The sequence below is a fragment of the Sciurus vulgaris genome, assembly GCF_902686455.1.
Source record: "Sciurus vulgaris genome assembly, chromosome: 5".
Classification (NCBI taxonomy): Eukaryota; Metazoa; Chordata; class Mammalia; order Rodentia; family Sciuridae; genus Sciurus; species Sciurus vulgaris.
In genome coordinates, this window is record NC_136465.1 from 27657974 (window position 1) to 27671379 (window position 13406).

Below are 13406 nucleotides of genomic sequence, written 5' to 3' on the forward strand. Positions count from 1 at the left end.
GTGGGCAGATTGAAGGCAGTGATACCTGCTGCACATAGGAGACCAGTTACAATAATATTAGTTCTCAAGGTGAAAAAACTTGTGTAAAGGGCATGTCCCCAAGTAAACACAGGGGACTAGGCAGATGGCTTGGACTTGATAAATAAATAGCTCTGTCTCTAACCTTAAGTTTGGAGATTGATATTCTGTACCCTGTGGTAGTTTCTTATTATTCTTATGTCAGAGTCTTGGCTCTTTGACCTTGTGTAGGAAATGTGGGCAAGCCTCACACGTGCCTCTCCACAAATGAATGAAGTGACACCCTAACTATTTCCTGGTCTTGCATCATCCTCAGGGGACCTCCCACAATCCTGGGTCCTCAGCACTTCTACAGTGAGGCCACTAGAATATTAGCAAACATGCTGACAGACCACCACCTAAGAAGCAAACTCCTAAATATTTTTTAATAGAGCCCAAGGCTGACAGGAGTGAAACTTTGTATACTAAGGGAGTATTGAAAACACGGCTATTTCCAATAATTTATTATGCATATGCCCATAAACACATTACATTCGTCACAGAACATATACCTGTAACAGGCCTCCCAGAGGGGAGTAAATAACACTCAACCTAATGAAGGGGCGGGTGTTTTGTGGATGTCAAGTACACCAAGTTTCCAACATGAAATAGAGTCACAGTTGGCAATCTCTTTTAATGTAAAAGTTCCCTGATACTGGCCGCCTAGGGTATGTGGGCTACAAGCTAGGAACCACTACACTCGGTGAAGGAGCAATGACCCCTGTGGCCTTACTCAGACCAGTCATTACATTGTTTGCTGAAAGGCTGGGAGTTTTCATAGTGACCAGTGTAAATCTCCAGGGAGAACTGGAGTGAACAGTCAAGGGTTCATATTGAAAAAAGAAATCCATCATCAGTAAAAAAAACAAAGTGTCAAGCTACTAACCCAAAATTATCACCCTCAATGCATTGTTTGTGGACACCATACTTGAAAAGGAATATAAACAAAAAAAAGTATATATTCAGAGGAGGGATATATTCAGATCAGGCTATAAGAAGACACAAAACCATGCCACATTGAGAAGACTTAAAGAAACAAGTTCCATTTGGAAAGGATATGATTCCTGTCCTCACATACTTCAAGAAATGTCAAGAGGGAGATTTCCCAGGATCAGGGAGGTAGAAATTAGTGATCAAATACAGAAACCATAAATGGTGTCCTGCAAAGAGGCTGGTAATGCTGATGGTGACACTTAGTAGCAGTGAAAAAGAGGGTTTCCTTCCACTTCAGACTCAGGCCCTGGAGCCAGTTCCTCGCATTTCTGTGTTGTTATGGAAAGAACTTTTTTTTTTTTTTTTTTTTTTTTTTTTGCTTTTTTGCTTTTTTCTTGAGTTTGTCTCTGTTTTCCACATAGAGTCAAAACATGGGGTAACCATCCTTACTCAATAAAAGCATACTTGATCCTGAGAATTGGCTCTTCTGCAGACGTGTCCCCACCCACTTCACAATGAGGTATCTGTCCTAGATGTAGGCTAGCAAAGCTTTCACTTGGCAATCGTGAGTTCACCTTGAAACCTGAACTACCTTGAAACCTAAAGTAGGTATTCTTTCCTTATTCTATTTTTAACTCAGGTTTTATCTGAAAGAACTGGTCATTTTTTTTGTATTTCAGGAATATTTGCATGCTAAGAAAAGCAATCATAATCTTATGGCTAGCAAAGGAATATATGAAAACTAGAGCTTGATTTGTAGGTTCCGCTCATGCTGTATTTGTGTCCTGTTGTCCCTCTTACCCCACCCTCCCCACCCCACTCCCAGCATCCTCTCCTTGTCTTCCAGAAAACATCATAGTGTTTCCTAGTTCCCTGAGTAACAGCATACTATTAGTAGAAGGCCAGTGTCTCCAAATCCATGGTGAACTCTGGTTGCTCTTGATTCCAGAGAAACATGGCAGGCAGGTGGGCACACCTGGGCACACCTTTGCTGTGCTATGAACAGAATGTCCAAAATGGAGATGGGAATCTTAGATCCCTAACTGTTCCCAGAATGCCCAGGACTGAAGGAAGTGCCCTGCAGGAGTTGAATGTGCACCCAATAGGGCCAGGAGGAGCATGGGGCAAATCAGAGTCCAACCATCCTGATGGCATCTGAGGAAAATCTAAGAACTTAGAGTAGGAATCCAGGCAGTGACAACAAAAACCAGATTAGAGCTGGGAATGTAGCTCAGTAGTAGAGTGCTTGCCTAGCATGCACAAGGCCCTAGGCTTGATCCCCAGCATTGCTAAAACACAAACAATAACAAAAAAATGAATTTAAAAGGACTAATTATTTAGTCCTGCATGTGCTCTTAGAAATATATTGCAAGTTGCATATGTAATTTTAAATGTTTTAGTAGCTACATCAAAAACAGTAAGAAGATAGGAGGCTGAGGTTGAAGGATTGCAAGTTCAAGGTGAGTCTCAGCAATTTAGTGACATTCTGTCTCAAAAGAAAATAAAAAGGACTGGGATGTATTACAGTAGTAGAGAGTCCCTGGCTATTACTCTCCAGGTACAGTGGCACATACCTGTAATCCCAGCCACTCGGGAGGTTGAGGCAGGGGGAGGCTGAAGCAAGAGTATATAGCAAGTTTGATGCCAGCATGTAGCTAGACGCTGTCTCAAAATCTAATTTAAAGAAAAATAGTAAAAAGAGGTAAATTTTAATATTATATTTTATTTAACACAACATATCTAAAATTATAACATTTCATCATGTAATCAATATAAAATTATTCACAGAATATTTTACATTTACTTATACTAGGTCTTTAAAATCTGGCATATACACTTACAGTTTACTTTCATTCAAACTACATTATAACCACTTAAAGCTAGTGGCTACTTATTAGTGAAGATTTAGTCAAAGATCAAATTCGTTAACTCTTTGGCCTATGTTGCCTCAATAAAGTTGTTTCTATTGAGGTATTAACATGTTGCCTTGGAGTCTGTACAGATTCTATTCATGATCTTTCATTCATCCAACACTGTTGTTGATGTTAGGGATACAGCAGCCCTGACCTTCCCCAGACAAGGTTTCTACTGTCTGACACAGGTGATAAACTAATAAACAGATGAGTATATGAAATAATTGTTGCTTGTAAGAAGTGACATAAAGAAAATAAAAGAGGACACAGTATAAACACTTTTTTCAGGCTGTTTGAGTTCTCTGCAAGACTAGATTTGTCCCCAACATGCTATACACTCTATCCTAGAAAAGGCACATGTCCTAGCCCTAGGGCAGAGGGACAGGGTTGGGGTCCCTTCTTGGGTACTGATAGTTACCACATATTTGCATCCCTAGAATACAATCTCTTAATGGTTTTGTCTGAGATGGGCTCTTGCCAGTGAAAAGAGACACCATGTAGAAAAGTCCCCCAGCCTGAGAATCAATAGACATGAATTCTATTTTTTAAATATTTTTAGTTGTAGATGAACCCAATACCTTTATTTATTTTTATGTGTTGCTGACGATCGAACCCAGTGCCTCATATGTGTGAGGCAAGCACTGTACAACTGAACCACAACCCCAGCCCCAATAGACATGAATGCTTGATTTGCTGCTCATTAACTCCAAAAAGCCCTTTAACCTATCTTGGTTAAAGTCCCTTAACTTTCCTCTGTGACCCCTTAGTTCTAATATTTTGTGATTCTGTTTCATACCAAAAGAACTTCTGTAGCTTGTAAAACCTCTGAAATACCAGGGACGATGAAAACTGAGAATTCTGGAAGGTGGAGGCAAAGGTGGTGAATGAGCTGAGCCACCTAGGAAATAATGTGTCGTTGAAGATGTGGAGAAATTAGAAACCTCAGGCATCACTGGTGGGAATGTAAGATGATGCAGCTGCTGTGGAAAATAGTTCAGCTCTTCCTCGAAAAGTTAGACCTAGAATTACTCTATGACCTATCAATTCTACTCCTACAGGAGAGCCAATAGAATTGAAAGCAGGGTCTTGACAAGATATTTGTACCCCAGTGTTCACAGAAGCATCATTTATAACAGACAAAAGAGTGAAAAAACGTGGGCGCAGTGGTGCACACCTATAATCCTGGTGGCTTGGGAGGCTGAGGAAGGAGGATTGCAAGTTCAAAACCAACCTCAGAAAAAGTGAGGCACTAAGCAACTCAGTGAGACCCTGTCTCTAAATCAAATACAAAATAGGGCTGGGGGTGTGACTCAGTGGTCAAGAGTCCTTAAATTTAATCCCTAGTACCACCTCCCAAAAAAGAGGAAAACAAATCCAAATGTACATTGACAGGTGAAGGGTGAAGGGCATGTGGTGCACACACACAACTGAACATGGTTCAGCCTTACGTAGGGAGGACACGGACATGCTGCAACATGGGTGGATCTTAAAGACATTATGTTAAGTGAAATAAATCTTTACAAAAGAGTAAATACTGTACAATCTCACCTAGAATAATCAAATTCATAGAGGCAGAAAGTTGTATGGTGGTTACCAGGGACTGAAAGGAGAAAGGAATCAGGAGTTATTGTTTAATGGGTACAGAGTTTCAGTTCAGGAAGGTGAAAAGGTCTGGAAGTGGCTATTGGTGATGGTTGTAGGATGATGTGAGTATACTTAATGAACTAAACTGCATAGTCAAAAGTGGTGAAATGGTGTTATATACATACACAATTTGTGTGTGTGTGTGTGTGTGTGCATGCACATGCGTGCACATAGTGTCCTGGTCTTATCTTTTTATGCATGGGTAACAGCTCTGTCTTCCAAGATGTGAAAGAAGTGTCATTTAATTTTCCTCCAAGCCTTCCTTTCAACAGAGAGGAAGATGACCGGGGAATAGGGAAAACTTGGCACTAGCTTAAATTCAGGCCCACTTTGCTCTGGTTTAAGGAAATGTTTATGGTTGAGATGGATAAGTTGAAGTTTTAAAAAGAAAGGGGGGATGCAGATTTAAAAAGAAAAAGCAAAACCTTGTGAAACTTCACAGTGCTTATACTTGTGGTCAAATGGAACAAGTTTCTTTTTTATTTGGTATATAACCTTGTTGTAAGCAAAGCACTCAAAGGGAAAATTCCCAAGCAGCAGTGCAAGGTTTAGGGTCATTTGTCAAATTAATCAAGATATATTTTCTTGCCTTGAGTGTGTCATCTGGAATATATTACATTCCATCCTAGGAAGAGAATCCAAGCCAACAATTCCCAACAAACAATTGTTCAGTCTACAGAAGAATGGAAACCTCCAAGTCCTTTCATTACCATTCACTTGATTTTCCCACGATTTTCCAGTTGGGGAGACATAGTCAAATGGAAGAATAAGAATCAGAATATCTGGAGTTTGAAACGAACATAGCACTAGCGTTAGGAGAGACCAAGATTCTAATCAGGAGAAAATGTTGGGTTTGGTACAAGAGAGTTACTTAGGGAAAATGGAAATATGTCAGGCCTGATGAATATTTGACATAAACTCAAAGATACCAGTCCAAATGCTGATCTTGTTCTCTTCTCTTAGCACTGAATCTGAAACAGGTGGATTGCCTAATGATGAAATTTTAACACTCAGATGTTTGACAAAGTAATGCATTTAGTATTCAAAGCTGAAAAAGTATAATTGAAAAATCAGTATGAACACTACAACATTTTTACAATGTAAACTTTAATAATTTCTACAATATTAGGTTCATACCAAATATTCTTGTTTGACTCAACAAACTTGATATAGCCATCTTACCCATGAATGTCCACAGGGAAAAATTTAATTTGGCTATAAATTAATTTCTCTAGTTTCTTAATGGTATCAGCTATGAGCTCTTTTTCCCCCTCTTATAAATTTGAACCTAACATTAGCTGGATGGGGGACAAATTTAACTATACTCAGAAAGTAGGAAGCTGATAATTTTCCAGATCACTAGAAATTAAAAAAAAAAAAAAAAAAACCTCCTTATGGAAACATACAACCAACTGAGGCAATATTTTAAAGACAATTTATTTGTCTTAATTTATCATTAATTTCTTATATCCTTACTTGTTTGAATGTGAGTAAGCAGTCTGTTGATAAAATATATTTTCCTATTGGAGAAAAGAATCACATCATCTAGACTTTTCTGGTCTTGCTCTAGAATCTAGACATCCTTTATGATATGCAAATAGAATTAATGAAATTTAACCTAATTTACTACCCAATGAGCAGATTAAAAGTGAGTGAATTTACCCAGGAGATGAGCAAACATGGGGACAAAACATTGATCCTTCCTTTGCCAACTAATGCCTTTTGGGTTCTTGTAAGCATGGGGAGGGTATTAAAAAACTGAACTTGTGGACAAACATTGCTAGTCACCCAAGATGAAATTTTTGTCTTGGATTGTTTTGGGGGAGCTTTGCCAAACAATTTACGAAAGACGATAACTTGGACATTTGCCTAGTTTCATTCTCCCAGATGGAACTAAATATTAGTCTTAGAACACTAGGGTTGAAATGATCCTTTGAGATTTTGTATCTCTAGACTGAATCTGCCTCAACCTCATTTCACCTAAATTCTAAAAGCTACACATGTTCTGATATTCCATTGATGTTGAATCACACTGAGTTATGCAAGATAGTAACCTTTGGGATTTAGTGAAGAAGAACATTTTGAAATAATCTAAAAAGAACATGTTTCTTAAATTTAATAGGGTGGGAGAATGAGGAGATTTTCCACAAGTAATTGGACTCAAATGGAAATAAGGGTTTCCAAAACTGGAATTATTAAAAAATATTGGTAGAATGACATCTAGATGTTAAGTCAAACACTGGTTCCCTACATATTTTACTCTAATTAAGCCCACTAAATCTATCCATTTATCCATTCATTAATGGAAGTGTTTGCTGAATGGTTTCTGTGTACCAAGCCTATTACAGAAGACTGGGCAGCATTGATGTGTCGGTGAAATTAAAAAAGCATGTTCTCTGGCTCTGCCAACATGGACAACTGCTTGCACCATGCTAATCTCTCTACCATGTTTTCTTACAAGGAGTGGACTATGATTCAGAATGTCTTTAAGTATCTCATTACTCTATCCTATATACAATGAACCAGCATTAGAATGCAATTATGCATAACAGAGAGTCAAACACAATACTGACACAGGGTGTGGCTAATCACAAGTCATTCTTACTTTGAAACTCACTGATAAAAGCAAACTTTCTACCTCTAGAAACACAGTGACCTCACAGTTTAAGAACCTATTCCAACAAAGACCATGGAATCAGGGACTGAGTCTTATCTACTTTTGTATTTACAATAACCTGTTTGACTCAGTGTAGGTGCTCAAGATTCTTGTTTCCACCAGAGTGAAAGAAATGGAAGCCTTCTGCCTGGGAACATATGAAATGCACTCAGAAGTAGCATAAGTAGAGACTCAGAAGGGTCCCCTAGTGCAGTGATCCATGTAGCTTAAAGTTAATTTTGCCACCGTGTATAAACACAGGCTGCCTAAGGTATTTTCATTTCATTTGGTTTGGAAGTCACTCAAGGCAGACTTCAGAATTAAGAAATTGGATACTATCTTGGATATTGGTGATGGGCCATGAAAAATAAATTAGGTCCTTTAATAGTAAGTATTTAAAAATTCAGAAATTGTCCAGGGGAAAAAAGGCAAAGCAAATTTTTCTAACACATTTTTCTGTAATGAATTGAATACTTTAGGAATTCAGACAATATAATGGACTCATATTTTTGTTATAAAAATAAAACTGCCTAAATAGTAATATAAAATAAATGTAGAATACTTCATTGTTATGAATTTGTATTTTTAAAGAAAACAGGGACTCGGCCAATTTATCCCTCAACAACCTTCCAACTGTGTAAAGTATTAAAATGATATACGCAATTTAAAAATTATTAGGAATCCATGAAATTGGCAAGATATCAGATTTCATGTATTCAAAATTTTGCTTTGGTAGGAAGCAAATTCTATAAACTGCCTATTGGAATTAGGTGTTTTGGGAATTAGGTAATTTGTGGATGTGAGCAGTGTTCTTCTAATTGGAGGGAAAATGTTGTCTAAAAAAGAATAAATGCTAAATTTTTATTGTTTGAGTTCTCCCTATAGCAAAAGCACCAACAAAACAGGAAGAGAGAAGAAGTCATCCCACTTCATGAAGGATGAACTAAAGGGAAGAATGATTCTTCTAATGCCTTCAAGGTTTGTGATTGCATCAGGGGAGACTTGGTGTTCAGCTTAATTCTCTGGACAAGGCCATCGGTTCCATTATTAGAGTCACATGCTGCCACATATCACAGCTTTGTAGGGACCCAAACTCTGAGTGTGTGCCCATGAGTTATTTCTCTCTCCAGTAAAGACAGTAACCTTTCCAGACTCTGCCTTCTGCTGGCAGTCAGAGCCTCCCTAACAAAGGTAGAAAACCCAGGCAGAGGGTGGATGGGGATAAAGGTACAGTTCATGTTATTGATCTGCTTCCCTCCTATTTCTTTTTTTTTTTTCCTCTCTGAGGTCCCCTCTCCCCCCAGATATCATTGGTAAATAATTCAACATGTGTTTACCAGGTAGCATAAGCTGTTACAAGAACAGAAGGCAACAAGACGTTTAATTGGTACAAAAACCTATACTAGGCATCTATTATGTGTAACTCACCATGAAATTCAGATGGGAAGATGCAAGATCAAGGAGGCAAAATCCCCCACTCTTAGGGTTTACAATCTAATAACTGAGATAGGCTCAAAGGTAACTTTGTGTGTCAGTCATATTGATTTGTTATTTGATCTTTGGTTGTTGATCATAACAATTGTGAAAAAACAAAGCACCCTATCATCTAAAGCAAATTAAATAATGAAGATTCAAATTGGATCTGCCACTTTCTGTTTTATATGTAGTTCATAGGGACATTTGTTTACTAAAATGAGTTTTTGTTTTATGCAACATTAAAAAAGCCAAATGACCTTTTCTCTATTTCTTTTTAATATAGTTATAGTTCAATGAAATTATCTGAGTTAAGGACCTTGATTTGTCATCTTTTGCATTGTAGAAACTTTTAGAAATACAATATTCTCAACTATTAGCAACTGAATATAAACTTATGTGATATTTTTTAAAAGATATGTTCATAGTGGGGCATCAAAAAGTGACTAAAATTTTTAAAATCTCATAAAATATTAGTGGACTCTATGGAACATTTTTAAAAAACTCTCTCTGAGCAATAAACTTTAAATACATTTCCCCCCATTATTAGAGGGTATGAATTAAGATGAAATAGAAAAGGTCTGTTAATTTTTAACCTTTAAAATTATTAGCTGGGCATGGTGGCATCTACAGGGGAGGCTGAGGCAGGAGGATCACAAGTTAGAGGCCAGCCTGGACAATGTAGTGAGACCCCGTCTCAAAATAAACTGGGGGTGTTGCTCAATGGTAAAGTGCTTGTCAACCAGGTGCCAGGCCCTAGGCGGAATCACCAGTATAGACCAAAAACAGAAAAAAAAAAAAAAAGAAAAAAAGTATTTAAGGATAAATAAATGATGAAAATGTCATATACTCTTTTTTGAAAATTAAAAGAAACATGGTGATCTGCTCCTATGATGAAATAATATTGACTATGCACAGAGAATTTTTAAAATCTATTACTCTCTATTTTGAGATTAGAAGTACAGAATTGACTAAATTAGAAAAAAAGAAATAATCTGATTTATTTATGAAAAATTTCTAAGTCATTTGAAGAATCAAAATCATCCTGTATAATGGCAAACACATAGTAGGTTGTTAATAAATACTGAATGTAATAAAGAGAAAACAATGCATTTTTATATTAGAAGAAAAAAAAAAAGGTACTGGCCTTTTCTTGGCCTTTCTGTTATGTCTAAGCCTCCACAGGGAACCTCACACTTGTCTTTGGATTCGAGATAAGAATCAACTCATCTCTGAGGTAGCCCAGAGAATGGAAGTTGGATCAGTCTCCTCTTAAGTTTCTTAACCTCTCCCACCCCCTTTTATTTCATATTTGAATGAGCATTAATTCAATTGGGAAAAAAAAAAAAAAAAAAACTTGACAGCAAAAAAAAAAAAAAATCAAGCAAGCCAGTTTTTGCAGTGAACTGCCTGGTCAGTTTACTCAAATGGTCACTCTGGTGGCCTATGAGCAGACGCAGCCCATTAAGGAGACTAACCCCATGAAGGGTGAGGAGAGGGAAACTAGTTTTAAAAGCAAGAACCATACTGACTTCTTATCACCTGGGCTCCTTCCTTTTCTTATCCTGTTCCTCCATAAATTAGGCCCAAGTCTCGCAGTTATTGTTCTGTGAATATACCATGGAGAAGTCCTTCTTTTAAAAAGGAAAACAAAGAAAAATAAAACTCAATATCTAACATATGCCTGTGGAATAAACTATCACGTGCAAGGTGTGTTTACACATATTTTATCTTTAAATCTTTTCCTTTATTCAGCTGTATCTGCAGTGTAAAAACTAGAAGTATTACTTCTGGGCTGGGGATGTGGCTTAGTGGTGGAGCACTTGACTGGCATACTTTGAGGCCCTGGGTTCAAGCCCCACCACTAAAAAACAAATTTAGAAAGTGCTATTTTTACATGAAGTTTTGTGATACTTCATGGATGAACTTGATAAAAATTATATACACCCTTTTGCTGGGTGTATTATGTGTTCTCCAGAGAAACATAACCAATATAGAAAGATATTTACTATAAGGAATTGTCCCACTGGATTATGGAGATTGAGATATCCCAAGATCCATTGCTTAATAAACTGGAGAGCCAGGACAGTGGATTGTGTAGTTCCTGTCCAAGTCTGAGATCCAAGAAAACCAATGGTACAGTTCCAGTTCAAAATTTGGTTGGCTCAAGACCCAAGAAGAGCTGATGTTTCGGTTTGAATCCTAAGGAAACATGATATTCTGGTTTAAGGCAGAGAAACGGGAGGAATTTTCTCTTATTCAAGGGAGGGCCAGTCTTTTTGTTTTAGTTAGGCCTTGGGGTTGCTGGATGAGCCCAGCCTACATTAGAGAGGGCAATCTTCTCTGCTCAGTCTATCACTAAGTGTTAATCTCATCTAGAAACACCCTCACAGTCACACCCAAATGTTAGGGGACCCTGTGGCCCTATCAACTTGACACATTAAAATTAATCATCACAACAGTTGAGAATCAATTATATGATTAAATGATTGCTGATAAATTTACACACAAAGCATTATGCTTCTATCATAATATAACAGAATTAGAAGCTGCTTTTGCTGAAAATTCTGACTCTCCTTTTGGGCCTATAGATGGCTAATGGGTGAATACAAGCAGGATAAAAGCTTTGCATTTCTGCCTTCATTTTGTATCTGTTTCTTTATTATCTTAACTTTTGGGTTCCTTAGCTCTGTATGTAGACATGGTAATACAAGTTTTATTAGCCCTAAATTTACCTAACTTATCTTTCCCCTTCAAGACTGCAGACACCCAGATAAGAGTAACTGAAGTATTTCCAAGATTTGCAGGTACATTCAACTGTCAACTTTTCAAACTTCCTTTACCAGACACCTGGAATGGTGCCTGCAAGTCTCCAATCATTGCCCTACCCATTCCAGAAACGGTGGAGCCTTGCAGACAGATCACCCCACAAAGGAGGAGCCATACCTCATGGGAACTGAATTGCCCCTTCCAGGATCACAGGTCTGATAGATAAACATCCTGCATCCTGTGAAGCAAGTGGAAATTGCCTCCTCAAGTGATAAGGACTTCTCTAGAGACCCCTTGTAGAATCAGAACTGAGATAATGAGCCACCAGTCCACAATTTGACCAAGACAATTTACTTATGTGTAACTCTTACCCCCTGCCCCAATTTATCCTCTATTTAAACCTAAAGAGCTCCGTTGAGAGCCTGGAAGACAGAAGGGAGCCTTATGAACATGGGCAAAGAGGCCTCCATAGTGAGTACAGAACAACTAAATATGTTGACTTACCTGAAGCAACAAGTGCAAAGGGTTGTGGGAGGCAGGAAGACCACAAAGGTTTGCAACCACCAAATCCTGAAGGCTTCCCTCTGCTTTGCTGAGGAATTTGAACGCATCCTGTTGAGATGATGACACACAGCAGGGTCATGGCAGACAATGGATCAGGTTAGATTAGTGACTTGGAAAAATAAACATGTCTGTTTAAACATGACTTCCAGGGGCTGGTGATGTGGCTCAGTGATAGAATCCTGGCGTTTGTGAGGCCTGGGTTCAATCCACAATACCAAAAAACAAAAAAAATAAATAAATAAAAATAAAAAATAAACTACAAAAAAACCCCTGACTTTCTGAGCATTTACCAATTTGAACCAACTTTTTAAAAAATTATCTTCACTGTCACAATTCTGGAAATTTCTGTTGAATCATCATTAAGTTCTAGGCAATGGGCTAAGCAGGTTGTGTACATTGCCTTGATTAATCTTAAGAGTGTTTGGAAAGTATGAGATCAAACTCTCCGGGTCAGTTGAATTTTGTGGGGGAGAAAAGAATGAAGAAATTTCCATGCTTTAAAAATATATGAGCCGGAATTTTATTTAGCACATTTAATAATACTTGCCATTTCTCACTCTTCATTCATTTCTTTGAGCTTCAAGTAAGGTCTTTATCAGATACCTATCATTTGTCATGCCAAGTTATTACAATATTCTAAAATCATGTGACTTCACATGCTTCATCAGGGAATATTTTTATTTTAATTTTAGAAGGAACCCTGACTAGGAAATGTCATTTATAACTCAGGATCCACAGATGAAGAAGCAGTGAAAACTTATCCAAAAGAGTCCAAACAGAGGTTCACTTGAAGGAGAAGCCCAATAGACATTTACTCTTTCAGTGGAAGCTCAGACCAGCACAAAAGCTCAAAGTAAAGAACATCTTGGTCCAGAACATCAAAGAGTGTGGTCAAACTTTGTAATCAAGGACTCTTGTACAGATGTTTTAGAATAGTAGAGTTAGGCTAATATCATTTGTGACTCTACAGATGTGACTTGTAATAATTTTATTTTGTAAAATTAAAAAAAAAAATTTGGGGGGGGGCCATACTGGGGATTGATCCCAGGGGCATTTACCACTTAGGGGTATTTACATCCTCATTTATTTTTTAGTTTTTTTATTTTGAGGCAGGGTCTTCCTAAGTTCCCATACTGAGCTCAAATTTGTGATCCTTCTGCCTCAGTTTCCCAAGTAGCTGGGATTACAGGGGTGCACCAGTGTGCCTGGCCAAAAAAAAAAATGTTAAACTCAATAATAACTTGTTTTCCCTTTGGCTGTTATGAACTATTCATATTCATGCAACACAGAAATGAGGGAGGGGCATAACAGCCATTTTCTTTTCTTTTTTTTTTTTTTTTTGCGGTGCTGGGAATTGAACCCAGGGTCTTGTGCTTGCACGGCAAGCACTCTACTAA

General features: G+C 37.7%; 1 protein-coding gene across 1 annotated transcript in view; it reads left to right on the forward strand.

The window, feature by feature from the left end:
- The window catches only part of SAP30 (Sin3A associated protein 30), a 114609-nt gene that overhangs the window by 96607 nt on the left and 4596 nt on the right, over positions 1–13406 (forward strand). Inside the window, exon 9 of the transcript XR_013764259.1 lies at positions 8089–8181. The gene's annotated coding sequence lies outside the window, so the exon portion shown is untranslated. The remainder of the gene's footprint in view (positions 1–8088; positions 8182–13406) is intronic.